This window comes from Lissotriton helveticus, chromosome 6 (genome assembly GCF_964261635.1).
Source record: "Lissotriton helveticus chromosome 6, aLisHel1.1, whole genome shotgun sequence".
Lineage (NCBI taxonomy): Eukaryota > Metazoa > Chordata > Amphibia > Caudata > Salamandridae > Lissotriton > Lissotriton helveticus.
The window spans coordinates 986,737,329-986,763,974 of NC_136067.1; positions in this window are offsets into that span (position 1 = coordinate 986,737,329).

The window sequence follows — 26,646 nt, forward strand, 5'->3', positions numbered from 1 at the left end:
GGGGTTGTCTGTAGAAATAACCTAAAGGTAGCATAGTAGCAACCGTAGAAATGGCCGAACAGTTACCGTTTATGTTGAGCAAATGCCTTACGATGCCTGGATTTTTAAAGTTAAGAACTATGCAATCTCCGTCCTTATCTTTAGGTAATGGTCCGATCCATGACACCCTACGGACCGATATAATTTCTCTTGATATATCATATCCAACCCCTTTATGTTTGGTCAGCCAATCTATGCACTTATTTCGTAGTTGTACCCATGTTTCCCCCTGATCCTCCCTCAGCACCGGTACTCCTGCCAGAACCAGGACAAACGGACATGCATCCGGTGGCAGGTGTAAGGGTAAAACGCGCCCTTCATATTTACGAGGCTTATTAGACCCAGCTTGATCAGTACCTTTGTTGTTATCCACAGCTGGGATTACTGCTGTGATAGGTTGAGTAGAGGCGTTACCCTTATTGATGTTGTTTTTATTATTATTATTTCCCAAGGGGGTAGTTTTCCTAGGTGCGGGGGTTGGGATAGTTTTAGTAGTTTCGCTAATTTTTGCACACTTAGCCCCAATATTAACAGATCGGGGTTGGATAGTAAGTGGTTCATTAGGAGATGATAAAGTTGTTCCCGGGTTATTCTTGCCCTCATCTAATACAATACAAGTGTCCTGTATTTTTAGTGACAAAGTGCTACTTAGGGAATCAAGGTCTTTTAGTAAACGATCAGCTCTAATTTGGTCCAAGATAATAGATCCCTTCCTTTTGGCTACATCATTTTTGACCAGATTGTCTAATCTGTCCAGTCTTTTAAAAACGTTATTAAACTGGTTGATCATTAATTTTTCCAAACGATTAAAAATAGTGTCCACTATAGTATCTATAAGGTTCCCATTTTGTTTAGAGAGATTGAAATTATCTCCCATTAATGTTGTTTGGGTCCATATAGTATTAACATTGCCACTTGGCTCAATATTGGGTGAAGGGGAAATACTATCTGTATCAACCGAGCCTTTGTCTTCCATAGGAACAGATACCGCCCCCATGGATTTTTGTTTGTTCCACAGGTTTTGGGGGGTGGGCTGACTTTTATTCAGTAAAGGTGGTTTCCTTTTATTAGCACTTTGTTTGTTAGTGCCTCTTTTTCTTTTTTCCCCTCCCAATTTGTTATTACCGGAGTCAGTGATATCTAGTGTAATAACATCACACTGGGGAACAGTTTCTACTTGTGTCGATACAGACGGTAATAATAAGGGTACCGATTGTAGGCTAGCAGCAGCAGTTGTTGAAAGTGCCGGGTCTGCAGCTATATAAATAACAGTATTTTCGTCTTCCACAACAATGGGCACATTAACAGACGGTTGTAAAGACTTAACTACAGTAACCTCAGGGATGATGTGTGTATTCCCGTTTACACAGTTAGTAGCGCTCGGTATGTTGTTAGTGGCAAAAGAGCCCATGGAGAACCTCCTCTCAGTCTCTACTATTTCATTAAAAGCAGTATCAATCAAAGTTTCAAAAGATGTAAGTAGAGAGACGGAGGTATCAACCCCCTGGGATAATATGTCAATTTGAGTAGTGGTATCAGTAAAATCAGCCATGTTAAAAACGTACTTTCAAGCAAATCTTAGGGGGGTGGCCCGCCCGACCACAGTCGACCACGGACGGCCACAGACGGCCCGCCCTCTGCCCGGGCTCCGCCCGGCGACGTCCGCGCGCGTCCGCGACGCGGAGGGCGAGGCTCCGCTTTGTAGCGCCTCCGGGCGCGGGAACAGCGGTGGCAGGAAGTCCGCGCTAAGCCCACTGGGAGCTGTAGTCTCTAGCCGCTCCTGGGTGTCGATGGCGGCGAGACTCACAGCGTAGGCAACCCAGGGACCCAGGGACTGAGGCAGAGTGCTGGCGTGACCACAGGTAAGCGAGAGCGCTGCTCAAAACCCCCGCTCCACCGAGGGCGAGGCTCCGCTTTGTAGCGCCTCCGGGCGCGGGAACAGCGGTGGCAGGAAGTCCGCGCTAAGCCCACTGGGAGCTGTAGTCTCTAGCCGCTCCTGGGTGTCGATGGCGGCGAGACTCACAGCGTAGGCAACCCAGGGACCCAGGGACTGAGGCAGAGTGCTGGCGTGACCACAGGTAAGCGAGAGCGCTGCTCAAAACCCCCCCTTGCACTTATTTAATTTTTATCTCCTCCTACATTTCTGATAGAAACTACTCCAAATAAATTCCTAATACATGCTCCTATTTCTTCACCTGGAAAATCAGATAGTAAGTATATATTAATGCTCTGTTATACACCAACTGCTGTTTTAAACACTATTTCACAAGATTCATTCTTTATTTTAAACATTTTATTCACAGATATTCTGAGATTTTCCTATTTCAACACTACAAATGTATAAAACTACACTAATTAAACATGTAAGTATATATGTTTTTGTTAGTAAACACCCAATATTAAAAATGCTATTTTCTAAACTACATATCTTGCATATTACATCTTCCCTACAGATCCAATAAAAACATCCAACATCAACTATACCAAAAGACAAGACTACCCATGTAAAAAATGTAAGTATACTTGTAATTTGTCTAAAACTTCCGAAAAAAACGAAAACTATGTTCTTAACACCATGTTATTTATTTTATATTTCCTCTACAGATATTCTGAATACATCATACATCTATTCTACCTACAGCAAACAAAACTACTTATTTAGAAGTTGTATACTTTTAAATATTTCCAATTTCCCAACGGTTCCAAATATTATTTATAATATTTTACATTTATTTATTCTATCTTCTCTACAGATCTGAACTTTACTACCTTGATGTACTCCACCAAATACTACAACTCAACTATTTAAACAAGTAAGTATATGTAATGTTTACATCAAATGTACTACTAAGCAAAATAGAAAACTGCTTTTTCCTAGGAAAAACGTTTGTTATGTGTAAACATTAACTTAGCATTTCTATATTTTCATACCAACAGTAAATAAAGAAATACATACAAGAAAATCCTTCAAAATACAGTTCTGCATTTGTGATTACTACTTTTAGTAACTGTAAGTATAAATACATCATTAATTATGTTTGCACCACAAAGTGAAATATATGTTTTTTAATTTTGTTTCTTTCTACTCTTTCCTAGAACAAGTAAAACAAAATGACAGAAGGTGCAGAATTTGTTATGTCACAGAAAAATAAATTACTGTTATGTTATATGGGTTATGTTTATAATCAGGAAAGACAAAGTGGTATAAAAGTTTTCTGGAAATGTACCAAATATTACTCAAACAAATGTTATGGAAGGGCTACTACTGAGGAAACTAATGTGTTATTTACCAGGGAACACAATCATCCCCCCAATGTCACAGAAATTGAAATAAGAGATGCTTTAGAAAGTATAAAAACTGCTAGCACACAAAGTGATAAACCAACAACACAAATCCTTAAAGAAGAACTGTTAAAAGTCCCAGCCCATGCTTCAGGTCAACTACCCTCTATTGACTCCCTTGAACGCACAATTGCATACACTAAAAGACTCACTACCACAACCCAACCCAACCCTACTACTTTTGAGGAAATTATTATTTCACCAGAAATGTGCATCACACACAATAAAGACAAATGTATCCTTTTTGACAATGAAAGCAGTACAAACAGAATCATAATGTTTGCAACTGCAAGTAATTTAAGAAAAATCCAACAGTGTCCCCAATGGATGATGGATGGAACATTTAAACCATGCCCAAAACCTTTTTATCAACTATATTCCATCCACGGTTTATACCATCACTATAACATCCCTTTCATTTACTGTTTGCTACCTAACAAACAGCAAAACACTTATACAGAAATATTAAATGTTCTCAAAAATGAAATCAATAATTATTTTCCACAAAAAATAATTATTGATTTCGAATTAGCTATGATTAATAGCATTTTGAAAACATTTCCCCACACAGCAATCCAGGGTTGCTACTATCATTTCAATCAGAGCATATGGAGACATCTCCAGAAATCAACTTTAATTATTCTATACTCAACAGATAGCACCTTTGCCTATCAAATTAAAAAATTGATAGCACTGGCCTACGTTCCTGTTACCGATGTAGCGGAACACTATAATTTATTAATTGACAGCACATATTACAAGAGGAATGAAGATAAACTAACCCCATTACTGGACTATTTCGAAGATACTTGGGTGGGAAGGTTGCACAGATCTGGACATCGACGCCAACCCAAATTCCAAATCCCTTGGTGGAATGTCTATCTTAGTACTTTAAACCAAGAGGCTAAAACAAACAACAGTGTAGAAGGGTGGCATAATGCTTTCCAAGCTACCACAAGCAGAGCCAAACCCACATTCCATAACCTACTAGAAGCTTTAAAAAAAGAACAAAGCTATCAAGAACTAAGAATGGAACAATCTGTGACCCAAATTGGTCCAAAACTAAGTAAACAAACTAAACAAATGTTCCGACTACTGCAAAGTCAAGTCACACTATATCCTACAACTAGAGGATTAGAATACCTGTCAATAATAGCTAAAAGCCTACTATAAAAATGTCTACAAAATATACTAATGTCTTCTTACAATAATGGTAAATATAAAAATCATAAACATTTCTAAACAATTATAAATAATACATATTTGTTTAAGAAACTTATCAAAATTTGGGACATTATTTCTGAACAAATATGCAATATTTATAATTACATCACACATACACATTACATAAAGATCGACATTTCCCACCCAATAAAAAAAGTACTTTAAATAGTTACAATTTTTGTAGATGAAAAAGACGTAATGAAGCAAAATACAATCCATACAATCCATTGCAATGTAGGACAATTCCAATATGGGAAACCCTCAAAAACCCGGAAATTATGTAAAAATGAAATAAACGCTCCAGAAATCCCGAAAACAGTAGTGTGGACACTTTAGTATTTAAAGTGATATACACACAACTTTTAAAAAACGGTCACGCATATCAATGTATCAATCCAATACGAAACCCTCCAAAAACCCGAAAAATGTTTAAAATATTTAAAATCCGCTCCTGGCAAACACAAAAAATAGGAGATACATGTCAAAATATAACCATAATAAGTCATACATTAGTTTCTCCGGAAAAAAACACGCTTCCTTCCATGTAGTTTTCATGCGAGGAACCGGAACCTGTAAAAAAACATACATAACGAAACCCACCCACAAATAGCCCATAACATTTGTAAATACACTCACAATTAACATTAACCATGTAAGAAAACATTTCCTAACACTTAAAATAACACTAGAACTAAAACATACACGACGCATCTATAACGACGACATTTCACCTAAACGCTACATAAACAATTCATACATACACACAAAAACACTACACAGTTCGAATATACCCTCAAACATTACCACTCAGTTATAAATTGTATGTAAAATTAACCTTACCTCTCTCCACGCGAAGCAACTCCCAACCGCGAGCTTCTCCAGTCCTGAATGAAGCGCAATAACCTTACGCGGTAAAAAAAGTAGTCCCCTTAAACCATTTTTGAAAAGGTATCATAGAAAATACAATGTTATAGTAAAAAAATATAATACATACACATTGTTATTTTAACAAATTAATACACTAGACTCATTATAATTTAAACTGTTTAAAAAATATAAATATATTTAATATTAATTAATATATAGTAATTATTATATATTAATAATATTAAAAAATTATGTAACACTTGAAATAATATATGTAAATAATTTCTTATTGTGTACATTTATTGGAATAACTTTGTGTTTGTTTATAACTAAACATTATAATTGTTTATGGTAATAATTAATAATAATAAATAATATAACTTATTTATTGTTATTAATAACAAATTATAACCATTTAATATATAAACAATGCCCTGAAATAATGTATTTTTATTTCTCTGAATGTATGTTTTTCAGAAAAGAAGAGATAAATGATTATGTTTAGTAATTAATAATAATACTAATAAATATATTTGTTATTATTTTTATTAATTATTACAAAATGTTTTATAATACTTTCTAAGTATTATAAAAGTATATAATTGCATAAATAATCTTTTGCCAATACCAGATATTATTATTAAACATATTCTTCCCCTATACAGTTATAAAGTTTACAACATAATATATTTATATGTTTCATTTAAAAACAACATTGTCTGAAATATGTACCAAAAAATGTCTTAATTTGTATTTCCATATCTTGAGCAAATATAATAATTGTCATGTTACTTTATAAAAATGTAAATTTAAAAAATAAATATTTAATAATATTAATATATAATATTAACATTATTAAATATAAATGGAAGAAGCTGAAAAAAAAACTGTTTTTTTATTTATTTCAATATAAATACTTGTTACTCAAAGTTAATGATGATAAAAATGTTTATTTACAGAAAAAATGTTGTTAAATAATTTTGTGTGATAATTTACAACATGTACATAAATGATAATGTGTTATTCTGCAAATACTACATTTCAAAAAAATGTTATGTTCTTTTTGATTGTGATTGTATTGTAGTACACATAAAAAAATTAAAACATTTTAATAAAGTTTTGTGAAAACATCCATGTTGCATTATTTTGTAATATAATAATACGGTAATGTACAATTATATGCAAATGTGCTGGACACTGACCAATTAATATTTACTATTGCTACTCCAGTCAAGCTAATATCATGGAAGGTGCTGGACACTGACCAATAATTATTTACTATTCCTACTCCAGGCAAGCTAATATCAGGGAAGGTGCTGGATAGTGACCAATGATTAATTACTATTCCAACTCCAGTCTAGCTAATATCAGGGAAGGTGCTGGACTCAGAAAAAAATTATATTCCTATTCCAACTCCAGTGTAGCTAATATCAGGGAAGGTGCTGGACACAGAACGATTATTAATTACTATTCCTACTCCAGTCAAGCTAATATCAAGGAATGTGATGGACATTGACCAATTAATAATTGCTATTCCTACTCTAGTCAAACTATTATCAGGGAAGTTGCTGGACACTGACCAATTATTATTTACTATTCCTACTCCAGTCAAACTAATATCAGGAAAGGTGCTGGACACTGATTTGATTTGATTTGAAAAGAATTTGTTGAGCGCGGCTAACACCATTAGGTTTCTTGGCGCTGTGCTGGGGCGTGGTGAGAATAAATAAAGAGGAAACAGAATCTAAAAATACGAAATAGTAAAAAGGAAGGTTTTAAGAAGTGATCTAAAGGCAGAATATGAAGGTGCCAGTCTAAGGGAGAGAGGAAGGGAGTTCCAAAAGGATGGGGCCAAAAGAGAAAACCTCAGGCCCCCGTGTTTTTTCCTCTTGAACCTAAGGACGGATAGCAGGGCCATTTGGGATGAACGTAAGGTACGGGATGGAGTGTAAGAGTGAAGAAGAGAGGAAATAAAAGAGGGACCTAAACCAGAGAGAGACTTATAAATGGTGCAGCCTAACTTGAATTGGCAGCGGGCGGAAACCGGCAGCCAATGAAGACTGACCATGTATAAATTAGAATTGCTACTTTAGTATAATGTTATTGTATAAAATGTTGTCAAATAATTATATATTTTGTATTAATTTTATTTACATTTATTTTTATTATATTTTTTTGCAGAGTAGTACTAAATTTATTTTTTTGCAGAAAAATTTGCAACTTTTTGTCACTAAAATGTATTCAATTATTTTTAATATTTATATTATATTTTTGCACACTTTATATTCCTAATACTAATATTATGTTGAATGTATGACATAATATCGACAGACCAAATATCTACATACAAAAATATCTACACAAAAATATCTAAATAAAAAATATCGGAGTCATATCTTCATAAAGGTAAGTACAAAAATATAGAAAAAAAATTATCGTAGTACAAAAATTTCGAATTTAAAAATATCGTATTTTTAAAAGTATTATTAATAATGTAAAAATAATTGTAAAATACATAAAATTTTACAAATATTAAATAAAAACATTAAAACATATTTAAAAATATTAAAACTAATACATATACATTTAAAATAAATAAAAAACTTAATAATTTAATGTAAATTTTTTTTAATTTCATTTCATTGATTTAATATAAATTTATTTTATATTTACCCTGTACGCCTGTACCCCAAAAACCCAATACTGACCCTGAACCCTAAAAATATCCCTGTACCCCAAAAACCCAAAACTGACCCTGAACCCTAAAAATACCCCTTTATCCAAAAACCCAAAACTGACCCTGAACCCTAAAAATACCCCTTCACCCAAAAACACAAAACTGACCCTGAACCCAAAAAATACCCCTTTACCCAAGAACTGAAAACTGACCATGAACCCTAAAAATACCCCTTTACCCAAAAACTGAAAACTGACCCTGAACCCAAAAATATACCCCTTTACCCAAGAACTGAAAACTGACCCTGAACCCAAAAAATACCCCTTTACCCAAGAACTGAAAACTGACCCTGAACCCTAAAAATACCCCTTTACCCAAAAACTGAAAACTGACCCTGAACCCAAAAATATACCCCTTTACCCAAGAACTGAAAACTGACCCTGAACCCTAAAAATACCCCTTTACCCAAGAACTTAAAACTGACCCTCAACCCTAAAAAATACCCCTTTACCCAAAAAACCAAAACTGACCCTGAACCAAAAAAATACCCCTTTACCCAAAAACTGAAAACTGACCCTGATCCCTAAAAATACCCCTTTACCCAAAAACTGAAAACTGACCCTGAACCCAAAAATATACCCCTTTACCCAAGAACTGAAAACTGACCCTGAACCCTAAAAATACCCCTTTACCCAAGAACTTAAAACTGACCCTGAACCCTAAAAAATACCCCTTTACCCAAAAACCCCAAACTGACCCTGAACCCTAAAAATACCCCTTTACCTAAAGACTGAAAACTGACCCTGAACACTAAAAATACCCCTTTACCCAAAAACCCAAAACTGACCCTGAACCCTAAAAATACCCCTTTACCCAAAAACCCAAAACTGACCCTGAACCCTAAAAATACTCCTTTACCCAAAATTATTTAATATAATTTAATTACCAATTAATTATTAATTAACAATAACAAAGAAGTTAATATATTAGCACATTAGCTGTAATTAATTTAATGTCATAATTAATATCATATTTTCCCAATTAATTAATTAACAATAAAAAAATATTATATATAAAAAATTACTCTAATTAATGTAATTAACTAATTAATATTAATTAATTACCAATTAATTACTAATAAAAATATGTACAAAATTATAATAATTAATTAACTAATTAATATTAATTATTTACAAATTAATTAATAAATAAAAATATTTACAAACATATATTAATTAATTATTTATTTTAAATTACTCCCCACCCTTATCCCCTATTAACCCAACATCCCGCTCCTAAACATTAACTACAATTTATAACAACAACAAATAAGTTAATATATTAGCACATTAGCTGTAATTAATTTAATGTAATAATTAATAATATTTTTTCCAAATTAATTATTTAACAATAACAAAATATTATATATATAAAAATTACTCTATTTAATGTAATTAACTAATTATTATTAATTAATTACCAATTAATTACTAATAAAAAATATGTACAAAATTATATTAATTAATTAACTAATTAATATTAATTATTTACCAATTAATTAATAATTAAAAATAATTCAAAACATATATTACTTAATTATTTATTTTAAATTACTCCCCACCCTTATCCCCTATTAACCCAACATCCCGCTCCTAAACATTAACTACAATTTATATTACTATTAATACATTTATTTTATTTTTTTACCTTTTTTCTACATATTATCGATATTTTTTACTTTGACTATTTATCGATATTTTGTCTTGTCGATTTTTTTGAGTCGATATTTTTGTACTCGATTTTTTTTATCATTATTTTAATCGATATTTTTCCCAACGATATTTTTGTTATCGATATTTTATTATTGTCGATATTTTTAACTCGATATTTTGACCATTCGATATTGTGGAGTCGATATTATGTCTAGTTACCGTTCTGGCATATCTAAGGAGAGCAAGATGGGAAGGGGAAGGGTGTTGTCTCCATGTTCTTTCAGCCAGTCTCAGGGAGCGCCTTTCTTTATTAAGGTCAAGGGTGAACCATTGTTTAAAGGGAACATTTCGTTGGGTTTTTGTTTTTAGGGGGGCGAGCTTGTCTAAAACCTCTGAGACAGTTTTATTAAAGTGCTCAGTGAGTTCATTTGCATTGGTGGAAGGGGCAGTGCGACCGAGATGGGATTGGAGCTCATGCTCTAACACTCCAGGGGGGATTTGCCTGAGATTTCTGGACACAGTTGTAGTCTTAGTGTTTTGCTTGGTGGAGGGTGGTGCTGGGAGGAAGATATTCAACAGGATAAGGTGATGGTCAGACCAATCAATGGGGATGATGTTGGATAAGTATGTTAGATCAGGATTGGAGATGATGGCGTTTAGAGTAGCACCTTTAGCGTGAGTGGGGGCATTGGAAATCTGCTTGAGGTCACTAATCTCAAGAAGGTTGTTGAGAAGGTTTATGGTAGGGTTACTGGGTGTGTCCCAGTGGAGGTTAAGATCACCCAGGAAGATATCATTGGAGTTGGAACGAAGTAGCGAAGCAGTGACGAGATCAGATAGTTCTTCCGCAAAAGGGAGGTGATCGCCAGGAGGGTGGTATATGTCATGAAGTCGAATCGAAGGGGCGTTTTTTATTTTGAGTTCGGTTCCCAAGTTTTCAAAGGTAGAGCAGTTAGGGTTGTTGAATTGGGCGAGTTGCAGTTCTTCCTTAAAGATTATTGCAAAGCCTCCCCCTATTTTAACAGGTCTGTGTGTCTGAGAATAGAGTAGCCAGGAGGGGTCAGGAGGTCAAGGATGGGTGTGGAGTGGTCTTTGAGCCACGTTTCAGTAAGGAAGGCAATATCCGGATTCTCGTTGAGGATGGTTTCGGAGATTTCGGTTGCATGACGAACCGCTGAGCGGCAGTTCATGAGCCCGCAGGTAAGGGGTTTTGGTTTGGGGTTAAGGGCAGGGAGGAGTGGAATGTGGATGAGTTGAGGGGGGGGCCTGGGGTAACTCAGTGGCTCCGGGTTTCTGCAGGTTCCCAGGATGACAGGAATGTTGGAGTGAGGGGGGAGGGGTCAGTGGGTGGGAGAGTGTTAAGGTAGTCATTGCATAGTGCAGAGAGATCAGGGGCGGAGTAGGTATTTGATGTGCGAAGAGGTCTGTCAGGGCATGGGAGCAGAGGCTTAGTCGACCAAAGGTAGGGGTAAGGGTGTTTTCTGCTCCTAAGGATGGGAGTAAAAGGCCAATGGGGCGGTTAAAGTGTTTGCTGTATTTAATCTGGTTGAAGTCTTTTCTGAGCAGTGTTATTTCAGTGGTTACGGTAGCGAGATTGTAGTCAAGTTTACGCAGTAGTTGATGGAGGTAGGGGAGGGGGATGAGGGTGGTCTCTGAATAGGCAGCGATAAGGGCACATTGGCTAGGGAGGGAGGGTTGGAAGCTTGGTGTGGTAGTTTTAATGGGGGGAAGATATGGGAGGTTCTGCGTTGAGGGGAGGGATGGGGAAGGCCTGGGTATGAGAAGACATAATGGGCTGGAGAAGGGGGGAGGTGTTAGGAGCGATAAGTGCTTGACTGGTGGGGGAGAGGAAGAAAGGGGGGTAGGTGGAGGCAGAGTATTTGGGACAGGGGGAGAAGCGGAGGTGATGGGTGGGGTGGACGTGTAGTGTGTGGGGGAAGGGGTGGAGGTAAGCGGGGCAGTGTCTGATGGAGGGCTAGTGAAGGGGGAGGAGGAGTGATAGGGAGGTTGAGGGGTGTCAGACCTTGACGGCTATTAGGGGTTATGAGTGTTCAGAGGGGTGCACCATGGATGCGGTTGGGGGGTGGAACAGGAGAAGGGGGAGGGGTAAGAGTGTCAAGGAGGAGAGGAGAACATCTCTGAGGGGAAGAGGAGTGTGTAGGAGAGGGGAGGTGGGATTTGATTTCGATCGGGGATGGTATGAGTGAGGGTAACAGAATGGGAGCTGTTGTCCGTGAACTATCATTCTGGTGAAGGTTATGAGTGGGGGCAGCCGAGGGTGGTCTGGAGGGGTATTGGGACAGAGGGGTTGTTGGTGGGGGAGTGGGAAGTGCTAGATGTTCGGAAAGATTATTGAAGAGGAGTTTGAAGATTAAGAGGAGTTCCTCGGAGGCTTGGATCAGGATGTTACCAGTTTTATAGATGAAAATGGTTAGTTAGCCAGGAAGAAGAGACGAAGAGGAAATGGTGAGTTTATGACCATGAGGGATTTTAATCGAGGTAGACACTGGGAGGTATTGTAAGAGGGTGCCCTTCCACTTAGAGAGGCGTTTGGTGTAGAAAATTCAGTTTGTTTTAATGGGGGATGTGAGGCTGTGATTGTTATCTTCAATGAGGGTTTCAGGATGACGGGTGAGGAGTTTATGTTTGAGTTTTTTTGGCATTTTTTGAGAGGGAGGAAGTGTATGGTATAGTCCAAGAGTTGGGACCATGTTTGGTAAGAGTGGTAAGATTATTAATTAGATCATGAGTGGGGAGGTGTATTGAGGGGGGGCCTGGTGGAGAGGATGAGTTGGAGGAGAAGGAAGGGGGAGAGTAGGGTGGGGCAGTTCAGAAAGAGGGGGGTATAGGAGGGAAGCGATTGTGATGAGGAGAGTAGCGTGGGAGGGGCAAAGAGGGGTGGAGGGAGGGAAGTGCTTTAGGGGTCACAGCGGTAGGGGTTGTGAGTAAAGGAGTGAGAGAAGCAGTAATGGTGCGTATAGAGGTCAAAGAAGTGTGTAAGTAATAGAGGAGAGTATATGTGAAACATGTGCAGGATACCAAAGGGTTCAGAAAATCCACTGGTTACGTCCAAGCTAAGAACTTTGTATGAAGGGAGAGGTTAACAGGTTGAAGGTACAGATGGAGTCGTAATGGGGAATTGAGAAACAATTGGGTGTGAGGAGTAGGATAGTAATTACAATTAACCCTGGGCGAAGGACGTCGCTACGCCCACAAAGTGGGCGTAGTGTTGCCTACTTCACCCTTTGCAAAGTAGGCTAAGCAGGCAACACTACGCCCACTCCTTGGGCGTAGCGAAGTTGCCCGCCACCCGCCTCCCTCCCGCCCACCCGAACATACCTAATTTTTTGAAATAGGCACATAAAAATAAATAAAAGACACTTACCTTGTCCGCGGCGTCCCGGGGCTCCCTCTGCTCGTTCACGCCGCCGTCTGCTAACCAATGCGCATGCGCGGGCGGCAGAGCATGCGCATTTCTCGCGAGAAATGCGCATGCGCGCCTGCGTAGTTTCTCGCCCACTTTGCGTAGCTTCGATAGCCCCACTACGCACACTACGCCCAGGGTTAATTACAATTACAGTTACATAAACAATAGAGTCACAGTATTTTTGAAAGGCTGGGGGGGTAATTACAATTCCATTTTCATAAACAATAGAATCACAGTAGTTTTGAAAGGCCGGGGGGGAACGCTAAGGAGATTCGTATGGAGCAAGACCTTTTAGACTGAAACTCTAGCAGGTTAGAGCGTAAAGATAGGGGGGAGCTCCACTCCAAGATGGCCACCAAAGTGATAGAGTATCGGAAGTCCTTTTTTTATTTTCTTTCATTGCCAAGTATCAAGTACAGTTGCTTGGGAGTGCCCATTTGAAGTCGACCAAATTCAAAACAAAATGGGCACCAGGGGACAGATCAACAATCCTCACAAGTCAGGCTCATGTGTGAGAGACAAAACTGCTGTGATTACAGACATGCAGAGCCGGCTACATTTGTAGTTGAGCTAAAATGTCTTGTGTCAAGAGACATCGAGCAATCAAGCCATATTCCCCATTGGGGTGAGGGGGAGAGACATCAAAGGCTTCACAGTTGGAGATATGCGAGAGCCAATGGGATAGACCAGGACGAGGCTCCCAACAGACCGAAACAAACTGTGTGCGCAAAGGTTCCCATCGGCTACATGTACTTTGTAGAATTTAAAAACATCGGGGCAGAGTCGGGGGCCAAGCCATCTTCAACCGCATCTCCCAAGTGAGGCTTCAGATCATTTTAGCCGTACATCCTGCTACATCAGCTGCTCCCCAACCCCCTGACCTGGAAGATCAAGCCGAGTCACGGCCGCGAATGTCGCAAGTCATGCATCCAGCAACCCCCGGGCAAGCCGTAGCGGGTCCAACCTTCGCAGCCCCACGTCCAGGAACACAGCAGTAGAGGCAAGGAGCCCTCTTCGAAGGGATTCAGACAGTTCTCCCCGAGCTCTGCCGTGAGGGGGGAGTGCTCTTCTCACAGAGACCCGTGCTCCCCTCCGCTGCCCTGGGGGTAAAGGACAAAGACCAGCTCATTTAGTCTGTGTCCCGAAGCTCGCCTCCTCACGTCCCCACCTCATCACATCCTCGGAGCGCAGGGCAAATGCCAGACACAGAGGGCCGGGCCTCCTGTTGCAGCCGTGGGAGCTCGGGACACAGACCGACAAAGGAAGCATTCCCCAGGACTGTTCCGCAATGCTCACCTTCCAAACAGCCCTCGAGACTCACTAGACCATTCCGTGTCCCAGATCGTGGCAGCAGGAGGAAGGTGCTGCCCCAAAGCAATCCAGGATCCCGAACATATTCCACGAAGCACGACGTGGCCGTCGTCAGGGAAAAGGCTCGCCTAGTGACCGCTGTGACAAGAATGAGCACCGCATGTGTTCAAGCCTGGAAACCTCCAGGAGACATCGGCAGGCCACAGAGGAGCGCCGTCTTGACCAGGAGTGTTTGTTTGCAATTGTCGTTTGTCCTTTTGAAGATCCGATTTTAAAGTTGTGTTGCTGAAGTATTCATCTGTGGAATGGTGATGAGCAAGAAGATGGATGGGGGGCATACACAGGGATTTTCACAAACTTGTGATCCCAAGCCCTGGAGCTTCTCAGGAGAGCTCCTGCCCAGCGGCCATCTTTGAAATTGGCAACTTGATAGCAGTTGAATTCAACTTTGCATCAACACTACGGACAGCATTGAATCCAGCCTTGCTTTATTTAAGGCAGAGACAATTGTACTGTGTCTTCAGATTCTGTTAACTGTGACATAATAGCATTCATCGATTTTTGTGTCGACTACTGCTTTAAATCTACACTGCCTACAACAGGGTTCACAATTTGAATTCAGCTTTCCATTTACACCACGGGCAGCATTCAAGATATCCTTTATTTATGTAAGGCAAAGATTATTTTGTTTAAGGATGCCACAAAAAAAATTCCTCAATGACTGTAGTGAGTTCTGCTTTCAAATGTGCACTGCGATCAAAAGAGTTTACCGCTTGATACCAGTGGCGCATAAGCAGTACAGACAACATAAAAATCATTCTTGTTTTATTTGAGGCAGAAAAATAGAACTGTGTCGTCAGATTTTGTAAAAGTATGTAACATAAAAAAGTATTCCTCGATCTCTGTGTCGACTACAGCCTTCGATGTACACTGTGGACAGTAGCGTTCACAACTTAAAGTCACCATTGCATGTATACTACGGACAATAAGGAATTCAACCTTGATCAATTTAATGCAGAGACAATTGTATTGTATGTGTTTAGATTTTTTCAGATAGAATGACGATTGTACATGACGCATTGAAGTAGACAAGAGACATTATACCACTGCGACCCCCCCTGAACCACAAATCATCACAGGGTACACAAACGCTGAGTTCTTTCGGTATAACTAAATCACTGCACCATAAGTCATTTCCCCGTAGCATTATTAAAGCAGAATTCACTAGACAAAAAACATTGCTCCCAGTACAGCCCCTCTGCATTACGCATTATCGCAGGGTACGTATAAGCTCAGCGCCAAAGATACTACTAACTCAGTGCACCATATATCATCGGAAAGAAGAGTGAACAGTTTTATGTCAGCAATGAGGCGTACTATCACTTTTAAGTGGAATTCATGCAGAATCCAATCGACAAAAGACATTACTCCAATTACTGTGCCCCCCTGCCCCCAGACCACGCATCATCGCAGAATATGTACACGTTAAGCACCAAAGGTACTAGTAACTCAGTGCACCAAAACTGATTATCAGGTGGCCTTACTAAGGCACCATTCACAACACAAAAAACATTACTATCAGTACAGCCTGCCTGGACCACACATCGTCGCAGGCTCCACAGAACCTTCTTGTTTTAGATGCCACTAACTTAGTAGAAACCAAACTAAGTATAACACCTTTCAAACCCTACACAATATCCCTTTATTATGCTTCCTTACAGAATTTATTTTATATCACTAATACATTTAGTTGAATAATAAAATGCACACTGCATACATGTTCGATCTTCCACTTCCACTATGATTGCTGATGATGCACTGTACCCTAAGATCTACACTGCGAACAGCAGGGTATACAACTTGAATTCACCTTTGCATCTACACTATAGACAGTAGGATATTCAACCTTGATTTATTTAATGCAGAGACAACTATACTGTATGCATTCAGATTTTGTTAAAATAAGTGAAAAACAAAATTGTTCTATAACTGTACTGACTACTAGCTTCTATGTACATGGTGCACAGTAGGGTTCTCAACTTGAATTTACCTTTTCATCTACACTACAGACACATTTAAATTCAGCCTCGATTTATTTAAAGCAGAGAAAAAAATAGTGCTGTTGCACTGCTAGTTTTTGCAAGCACCTTTAATAGCTGCAACATGTGAACTATGATAACAAACAATGTACAAGATTGTGCCAAAATGTACTTCCACCACCAGCAATACCAAGTACCTCTGGGGTATCACCTTCAACATCGCCACCAGACATATGTCCCCAATTTGTGAAAGTTACAATGCACTGCGTGAAGAGAAATTGTTTAATTTGTTATGGGGAGCAATCAGTACACCTAGTTTTTCCAGCAATTGATAACCGGCAATGCTAGTTTCCCCCCCCAAAGTTCATATACTCCAGTATGCAACAGTGAATGATTTCAGTGCAGCCAGTGCAGGCCACGCATCATCGCAGGGTGAGCACACGATAAACACCAGACGTACCACTAACTCAGTACACCGTGATCGCCACCTGCCCTTGTTAAGGCAAAATTCAATAGTCAAAACACATTTTTACCAGTGCGGTCTAGCCTGGACCACGCATCATCGCAGGCTCCACACAAACCGCCCCTACCTCAGTCCACCACAACTCATGAACTCTTTACGATAGAATCTTTTGTGTATTATTTGACATACAATGCTCCTACCTTTGTACAGCAGAAGTCATAAACCGTTTATGATTAAATATCTGTATATGATATCATGATTACTATTCTACTTCTTGCCTACAACAACGTAATAAAATGGAGTCGAGCACATGTGCCCGTACCCACTTCAACTATCTATCTGTGTCTGTGTATTTATTGTGTTTGTAAAATGCTGCTCCTACACCCTTCCACATTATATTGTGCTATATATAGCGTATGCAACCATCTTACCTGTGACAGTAAGTGTGGGCTATTCCTTCTTTTTTTTAGCATAGTTATATAGCGCAAAATCAACCCAAAACTAATAAATTTTCAGGCACGCGTACATTACGTCATTACTCTACAATAACAGGATGTGGATGCAACTGATTTCCATCACCAAGTTCTACAGTGTACCTGAATAACCACATACGTATATATGTATATATATATATATATATATATATATATATATATATATATATATATATATATTACCTGCCCTTCATGTGCCAAAAACTGCAACTTAAACCTTTCACAGCCCTGTATTACTACAGCTACAACACTCCACTGAATGTACAACAAACATTCATAATCGCAGAAATGCGTCATGTCCACCATCTTTTATGTGTGCAACTATGAACGAATATAGAGTCAGTAATACCCCGTACCTTCCATGTTGGCCAAGTTGTGGGACTTTACAGATATAATGACAAATTTCTTTTTAAGACCCGGGTGACGTTAGCACTACAAAACGGACACCGGAATCACTTGATTTCTCATATAGCTCACAATGGGACCACGCCCATAGCTCTGGAATCATGGTTCAGTGCCTCGCACAGCACTGGCATACGTCAGGCCAGCCCACTCCACTTACGCTTCCAGGAAAACATAACAACGAAACATTGCCCAAATTTAATTTTAGTGATTTCTTACTTCCAGGTCTAGTTATCAGAACGGCACATACACACTCCCTCATGGCTGGTATACACCCACACCTGCGTCACAACACATGTGACACTACCAATAAAAAAGATGGGGCAGACGTGCTGTACGCTATTTTAAAGTTGCTCCCATCCCAAGCGCTGTGATGGCCTGTCCTAGGGATTCAAATGCCTCATGTGGGTCTGAACCACAGAGTAGGGGGGCCCACCACCACGTGTGTGGCCTCTTTGGTCAGTGAGTTAGTCGTATCAGAAGCACTGAGCGGGTGAGGAACCTGCGATGATGATAGGAGCACAAGTATGTTGTTAGTCCTACGGATATCAAGACTCAGCACCATATATGAGACTTCTTAGTGGCAGATCGGGACTACATCTTGCAGAAGGTGTCCTGTCCACGAAAAGGTGAGTAGTGAGGCCTGGGTGCGCATCGGAGGGAGTCGAACGTGTTAGCAGACTCGATAAAAAAAGCGACACCGCGATTTAGACAAACGCAGTCCTATATAGTGTATCAAATTACATGTACATTTTTTTCCCAATAGCAGGAACGTTTTTATAATCACTCAAAAGAACGGAATATAAACTATACAAATAGTCCTTTTAAATGTGAGAGGGAATGTGTGTGAAAGGCTGATGTTATTCAACTCCACCTTAAGGTAGTAAAAAATACCAAACAAAACATCTTTCTTTTACTATCTTTTAGCCTCAGGGTGTCCCAGCACGTAGTGAAAAACACACTGGTGACAGAAAGTTGAGCTGTGAAAATTCTTTGCAGTCACTCTCTCACTTCCTCTCTCCGTTGATAAAAAAATTACACACAACGTTAACCTCCTTATTATCTTACAGGTTGTGTTTCACAAATTGGCGCCCCCCCAACACCTCTAAAACTCAATGTTTGAGGATTCTGTGATGATGCGTGGCCATCGTAACAACGTTTGAGAAGGCTGCTATGACATGTGGTGCACCCTCTTTGAATCACACCAATGGCACAAGGTGAGCAAAAAAGCTTCTTTCCAAAACAACGTCTCCCCCCTCCCTCCGCCCCCCTGGAGCATCGCGACTCGCCGAAGGCAGGGGAAGGACGGTGCTGCAGATTGGGGCTGCCGGTGGATCTAAGCATTGGCCTGGCGACGTGGTGGCCTGCTCTGATCGCCGAGACCCGGTGCATTGTGGGGGTCCCACCGGAAACGTGGAAAAGAAGATTTGGTGGTGCCACGGCCTGCAGGACATAATAGATGTGGGGCACTGGAGGTGAGGAACGCCGGGGACTAATTGATACACCGGGCCTAGGAGGGTGAGGATATACATTGTGGGGGCCTGGCGACGTCAGAAGACTTAAGAAACTCCACAGATTTTTATTAGTGCCACGTGGGAGCGGCAGACATTGGGTCCCGGGAAAGAGCAGGGGACCCTATGGATGTAGGCGTGGGGATTGAATATTGATAGAGGGGCCCTCTGGACGGTCCTATATTATTGAGCTCAATTCAACAGGACAGTGGGCGTGCTGCAGTGTGCGGTGTAATTTTGCCTAAACCAGCCCCGGGAATCCCCCCCTTGGACGACTTGGGTAACGGACTGATCAGCGGTGAGAAGGGCGTTCCGGTATTCGTTGGAGTTGGTCTGTCCCCGGGCGCAAAATGGGGAGAAGAGACCCCTGTACAACCTCACATAGTAGCCTGGAAAAATATGCATATAACAAAGACTTTCCTCCACTCTCTCAGTGTAAGGACTCCACAGACAAGGCATCGGGTGACGGCGGGGCTCCCAAAGTAACGCTAGAGGACATCATGGCGGCCCTTACTGGTGTCCAAACAACTGTTATTGTTATTGTCTATTTCTACGGACGTTAGCCTCCTTAGGGCTGATCTCAGAAAATGACCGCCCGAGTCACGGAGGTCGAGCAAGTAACCCAATCTCTGACAAAAGACACTTCCAAGTTACTGAAAAGAGTGTCGCAACTTGAGATGGACAACAAACGAATGGCGGCAAAGCTGGATGACCAGGAACGGCGAGCGCGTCGCAGTAACGTAAGAATCACGGGCGTTCTGGAGAGTGAAGGGGGCCCGTCAATGGACCTATACGTTGAGGATCTAATAAAAACCAGGCTTCAGCCCAGGGGACTCTCCACCTTCTTCTCGGTTGAAAGAGCGCACAGGGTGCCAGGAGGCAAGCCCAGACCCGGGGCTCCCCCTAGGCCAATTCTGGCCCGAATCTTTAAATTTCGAGATCGAGACGTAATATTGCAGACGGCGCGGGTGGCGCCGCCGTTGCGGAACCAAAATTCAAATGTGTCCTTCTTTCCGGATTATATAGCGGCAGTATCGGCGCGGTGCAGAAGTTTCATGGAGGTCTAGAAAGAACTGAGAGCCAGAGAACTGCCCTACTCCATGCTCTTCCCGGCAAGGCTTCGGGTGGTGGTGGATGGAAAAACCCAAATTTTTGAGACACCTGAGGAGGCCCATCACTGGCTGGAAGGATGGCGACGAGTGGAGGGCATCGGACGGCCTGGCAGGCGTCGGAAACCCCACAGAACAGAGGACTACCACTGTGACCAAGAGAAGCCGGTGGAGGGAATCCGCCAGCAGCAAGAGGAAGCAGAAGAGTGAGGAACTGCAAGGCGGTTTGTGACCGGCTTCACAAATATAACTGTGATACGCACCAGAGTTCGCGATCACTACAAAATATGTTGAACCCTAAAGTAAATAGTGCCTTTGAGGAGGGGAATGATGTGGATTCTTCTGGACTTCTCCCCCCCCACACGCAAGTACTGTACATGGGGACTGGGTTTAAGCGCTCTGCTGAGTTGGGGTGGCGGGCAGTTCTGAGTCCGTTTGACAGGGAGGCAGGGTGGGGGGTGGGAATGGTAAGATGGACTGTTCGAATTGTTTTATGTCTAAGTGTTTGTTTGGTTAAAGCAGTTTCTCAGGGCACACATGATGAACCAACTAGCTGCAAGCGCATCGAAGTTGTATACTGGGTCGCATTTTGCAATGCTGAGTTTTATTTCTGTAACGTATGTCTGCACAAACCCAACAAGACACTAGTCGTCCATTGACTCAACTGGCCCCGGGGACCCCTTTGACTGTGCTGACCTGGAACGTGCGGGGGTTGGGGGATAAGGCGAAGAAAAGTCTGGTACTGCAATATTTAAAACGCTGCACACCTGCGGTGGCCCTCTTGCAGGAGACACACCTGACGGAATCCACTTGCAAGGCCATGGATAGATGGGGTTACAAAATGGTGGCCCATGCCGAGTTCTCCTCCGGATCTAGGGGGGTGGGTGTGCTCATAAAAAAGAACTTCCCACTTATAGTGCGCCAGACGAGGGTAGATGAGCAGGGCCGCTTTTCTGTAGTCACCTGCCAGGGGGAAGGGATGTTGTTTAGTTTTGTCTCCGTATACATCCCGCCATCCTTACCTACACTGGCACACTCTGCACTTACTGCATTCCTACTTGCTTTGTCGGAGGCAGTGATGATGTTAGGGGGCGGCTTTAATGATATAGTGGACGGTACAATCAACAGACACGCCATAAAACTGACATCACCCCATAGTCGCCGTATGACCCTGACTTATTGACGCCTTGGGACTCGCAGACGCCTGGAGATATAGACACCCCAATACTAGGCAATACACCTTCCACTCCGGGGTTCACAATTGTCTCACACGCATAGATTACTTCCTGGTGACGGCGGATGGTCTGGGGGGAATAGATGAGGTAGATATCCGCCCTAGGGGTATATCCAATCACTCACCGATACTGTGAACCTATATGCGCCATCTGACGCTTCGGCGCCGTGTATTCCCCATTCATCCTAACTTTCTGCATATACCGGAGGTATCGAAGGGTATTACAGAAACTACAACAAACTTCTTCCAAGAATATACGGGCTCGGTAAACTCACCCAGAATTCTATGGGAAGCTTATAAGGTGGTCACACATGGGCAAGCTATAGCATTAATCACAGGATATAAGTGAAGAAAACGGGCTGAACTCGATAGTATTGAAGCGGACCTGGATGAAGCGGCATTTCAACATGCAGCTAGTCCGACGCCTCTTATTGCACAACGAGCGCGGCTTAAGCAAAGCGAGTACGTGGCGTACCAGAGGGAAATGGTCCTGGGCAGGCTCCAAGCCACATGTCACAAGGTGTATGAGCTAGGAGATAAGTCGGGGAGAATGCTAGCCTGGCTGGATAAAAAGGAGAAAGCAGATAGGATAACTGTGCAACTGCATACGCCTGCGGGCTCCCTGGTGACCGCCCCCAGTGATATAGTGGACACACTAGCTGACCATTTTGAGAAGGTATATGCCTCCCACACCAAGTTCATGATTGAGGATGCACGTGGTTATATCAAAGATATTGCTATGCCACAGCTTACACCGGAGGCGGCGCAGCTTTTGGAAGCTGACCTCTCGGTCGAGGAAGTACAGATGGCCATTGGCTCCCTTGCATCCGGCAAGGCGGTGGGCCCAAATGGCTTCCCTATCGAACTATACAAGCACACCGTGCAGGTGACGGCACCCTTCCTTCTAAACATGTTCCAAGACAGTCTTCAAGTTGGAGAGCTGCCGCACGACCAACGACTGACCACGATTGTAGCAATCCATAAAACAGGCAAACCACCGGCAGATTATACCTCCGACCGCCCAATCTCCTTAATTAACGCTGATCCAAAGGTATTGGCCAAATTATTGGCGATGCGGCTGACCTCCCATCTTTCGTCCCTGATAGGTCCAGATCAGTCCGGATTCATGCCTCACCGCAGTATGGCGCTTAACTTATGATGACTGCATGCAGTACTAGCTAGACGATCCTACCTTCAGGAGCTGGCGGTAATCCTCTCGCTTGACGCCAGTATGGCGTTTGATACGGTGGAATGGCCGTATCTGTTCGCAGCACTGCAGCACTTGGGATTTGGTCCCAAATTCTGTGCTTGGATCCGTTTGCTCTACAACAACGCAATGGCGCATGTGGTGGCCAATGGGCACATTTCAAGAGACTTCCCGCATGCGCGCGGTATGCGGCAGGGGTGTCCACTATCCCCTGTGTTGTTCACGCTGATATTAGAACCACTCACAGCTTGGCTTCGATGGGAGACCTCTATCAGAGTGATCTGCTGGACTGATACCTGGGAAGATCGCATATCTTTGTATGAGGACAACGTATTGTTATATCTAACCTCCCCTAGAAAATCCATCCTGGCACTATTGAATGTTTGCGAGAAATTTGGTATAGTATCTGGATATAGGATAAATTGTCCAAGTCCGTTCTTTACGTGCTGGCTGGACCGTCGCCGCTGTTGCCTCGGGACTGTCCACTGCGAGTTACTGATGAAGCCTTTAAATACCTGGGCATTTATGTAACATCTAACTCCACTGAGTTTTATACAAAGAATTTAAAGCCCTAATCAGACCGATTTAAATGTGATGTGGTGGTGTGGCGTAATCTCCCCCTCTCCCTGTTGGGGAGGGAGGCGCTTTATACGCTTCCGCGTTTTCTCTATGCTCTCGGAAACATACCGTTCTTAGTCCCACACGCCTACTTCAAGGCCATATCGACGGAAGTTTCCGGTTTACTGTGGGGAAACAAACCGGCACGGATCGCACAGGACAAATTGGTACGCAGCTGGTAGAACTCCCGAATGTCCAGCTGTACTACTGGGCGGCGCATCTTAAAATAATTAATTATTGGTTGCAGGCCCCGCAAGACGAGCCAGCGTACCACTCAGACAGACAGAGCTTGGAGGAGAAAGGACAGATGGCAAATCTATATAGGCGTCGCATGCCCCCGTGACTGCTTGGCCCTACCGCACACACAATACATATTTGGTACCAGGCACACAAGCCCGATTGCAATGTACAGGGACAATCACACACATAACACCACTGTGGGACTCCCAACAGCTGGGCTGCCTCCGCAGGAGTAAAGGATTTCAAAATTGGGACAACGTTGGTCTTTCTGTAGTAGGAGACCTCTGGAAAAAGGGGACTGTGGTCGATTTTGTGCACCTACAAACACAGTACGGCATGGCCCATATGGAGAAATTGAGATATTTCCAAATCTGACATGCACTCCAAGCAGTCATACCACTGGGCTCTTCCCTACAGGAGGCCACCCCATTGGAAGATAGACTTCTGACAGAGCACATGACAAATAGGGTGACGTCCTTGACGTACCGTAAGCTAGTCAACATCCTGCCAGACCCAACATCCAAACTGAGACGGGCATGGTCCCGGGAAGTGGGAGACTTTGACGACTCGGAATGGCAGGAAGCTCTGACATCACCATGTGAGACGTCAATATCATCCAGGCTTTGACTGGCTGTTTGTACTTCGTCTTGCATATAGCGCTACGCGCTGGATTTCTGTTGCCATTTTAAAGCCCCGTTTTGTCACCTTAGTTGATTTGATTTTCGCTCGTTCTACCCTGTTTTTAAATTTAGATTAGAACTGTCTAAATAATTTTAGCCGCCTTACCTGTGCCCTTAGACACGGATCGCACTGCTGCATCGTAAAACCCTGCTGCATTCACCGCCATTTGGGGGGGTCGGCCCCTGCGCTTTGCTTTCCTGGGACGCCATCTTGGGTGGGTCAGAAGCACTCCTCAGCCATTCGCTGAAGCAGTCACGTGGACCCGCTAGAGCCCTATATAACGCCTAGGCATGGCGCGCAGCGTGAACGCGCAGCGTGGACGCCACAGTGACGCCGTAGTCACGCCAGAGTCCAGCCCGTCTGCGCCCGTCCGCGCTGAGGACACGCTGGGCGGCTGGACTCTGGATGTAGGCGATGGCACTCCACCCCCCTATAGTTATTCTTACCTGGAGATGCTAAGCTTGAAACCTCGAAGATTGGGATGCTCACATTCTTATGAGCCTGACGAACTCATGATCCCCTTACAATGTGGCTGTTATCACACACGTAGGCCCTCTATTTCCGTCCCCCATTTTCTCTCGCCCGACCAACCCGACGCTGTCAGTTCTAGGACAGTGGGAGTTGAGGGCATTTTGGTCAATGCGCGTTCCCTTGTTAAAAACAAGATAATGTTTAGGGAGATGGTCCTTGACACAATGCCTGCCCTTGTGTTTGTCACTGAAACCTGGGCTAAAGACTCTTCTGGTCCTGACCTAATCGAAGCCGTCCCTGAAGGGTACTGCTTGGCTAGACTGGACAGACAAGGACGAGTGGGAGGGGGTATAGCTATCCTTTATAGAGACAACCTGCAATGCCACATTGTACCCATACCCGACTTTCCGGACTGCTTCCAAGCACTATACTTTACAATAAAGGAAGGGCAATGTCCCCTCTTTAATGGTATTTTACTATATCGACCTCCTGGCCCGAGGACCGATTTTGTGCACTACCTCCTTCAGTCCCTAGAACCCTATTTTGGCCGAGAGAACTTCTCCATTCTAGGTGACTTTAATTACCATTTAGAACGGCATGATTTGTCTGACACATCATGTCTCACGGAGGCCCTGATGTCCTGTGGGCTCACGCAGCGAGTTAGTGGGGGTACACACCGTGCAGGCCACACTCTTGATGGCATTTTTTCTAATGATCGCCGTCTGACCATCAAGGATCCGGTGCACTTATCCTGGTCCGATCATCTTGCGGTTCCATTCTTCCTGGAACACCATAGGGTGAATGGAAGGAAAAAAGGGACTCACATATTGGAAACTGCCAGAAATTTTAGGAACATTAGCAGTGATTCCTTTGCGCCCTGGGCTGCTAGCCTTTCTATTTCTGGCTTGGAAAATGTGCAGACCGCGGTTGGCCACTTCGAACAGGTTACTATTAAGGCCTTGAATGAACTGGCCCCAGTACAGACCCGCCGCCGAGCCAGAAAGAGACCGTCTGCCCCATGGTTCTCTGATTCCCTCAGACTCCTCAGGCAAGAAGTGAGGAGGAAGGAGAGGCTCTGGCATTCTAGCTGGGACCTTAAGAACAAGGAGGCCCACAAACTCCTTGTCAGGAAATATAAGGCTGATATTGTGCAGGCCAAACAAGACCATTTTGTGGCCCTGACAACTTCGCTCTCCTCGCCAAAGGAGCTTTTTAAAATCGTTGATTCTTTAATCAACCTACAAGCCCCTGATCCTGTAGTACCATCGCAAGACCTATGTGATAGAATTGCCACCTTCTTTCACACCAAAATACTGGACATTCATCTGGCTCTCGAGGAGCAAAGAGCATGTACCACTAGGCCCCCTGTTCGGGTCGAGATGAATATGACCATCACCAACATCCCCCCATCCCGCACTCTGGACTCCTTTCCCCCGCTAGCTCTGCAGGATCTGGAGTCTTTGCTTGATAAGATTAAGTCAGGCTCCCCCCTGGATATATGTCCACTGAAAATCATCAAGCAATGCAGGGAGACCCTCTTGCCTCCGTTGCTAGAAATAATGAATCTAGCCATCAAAA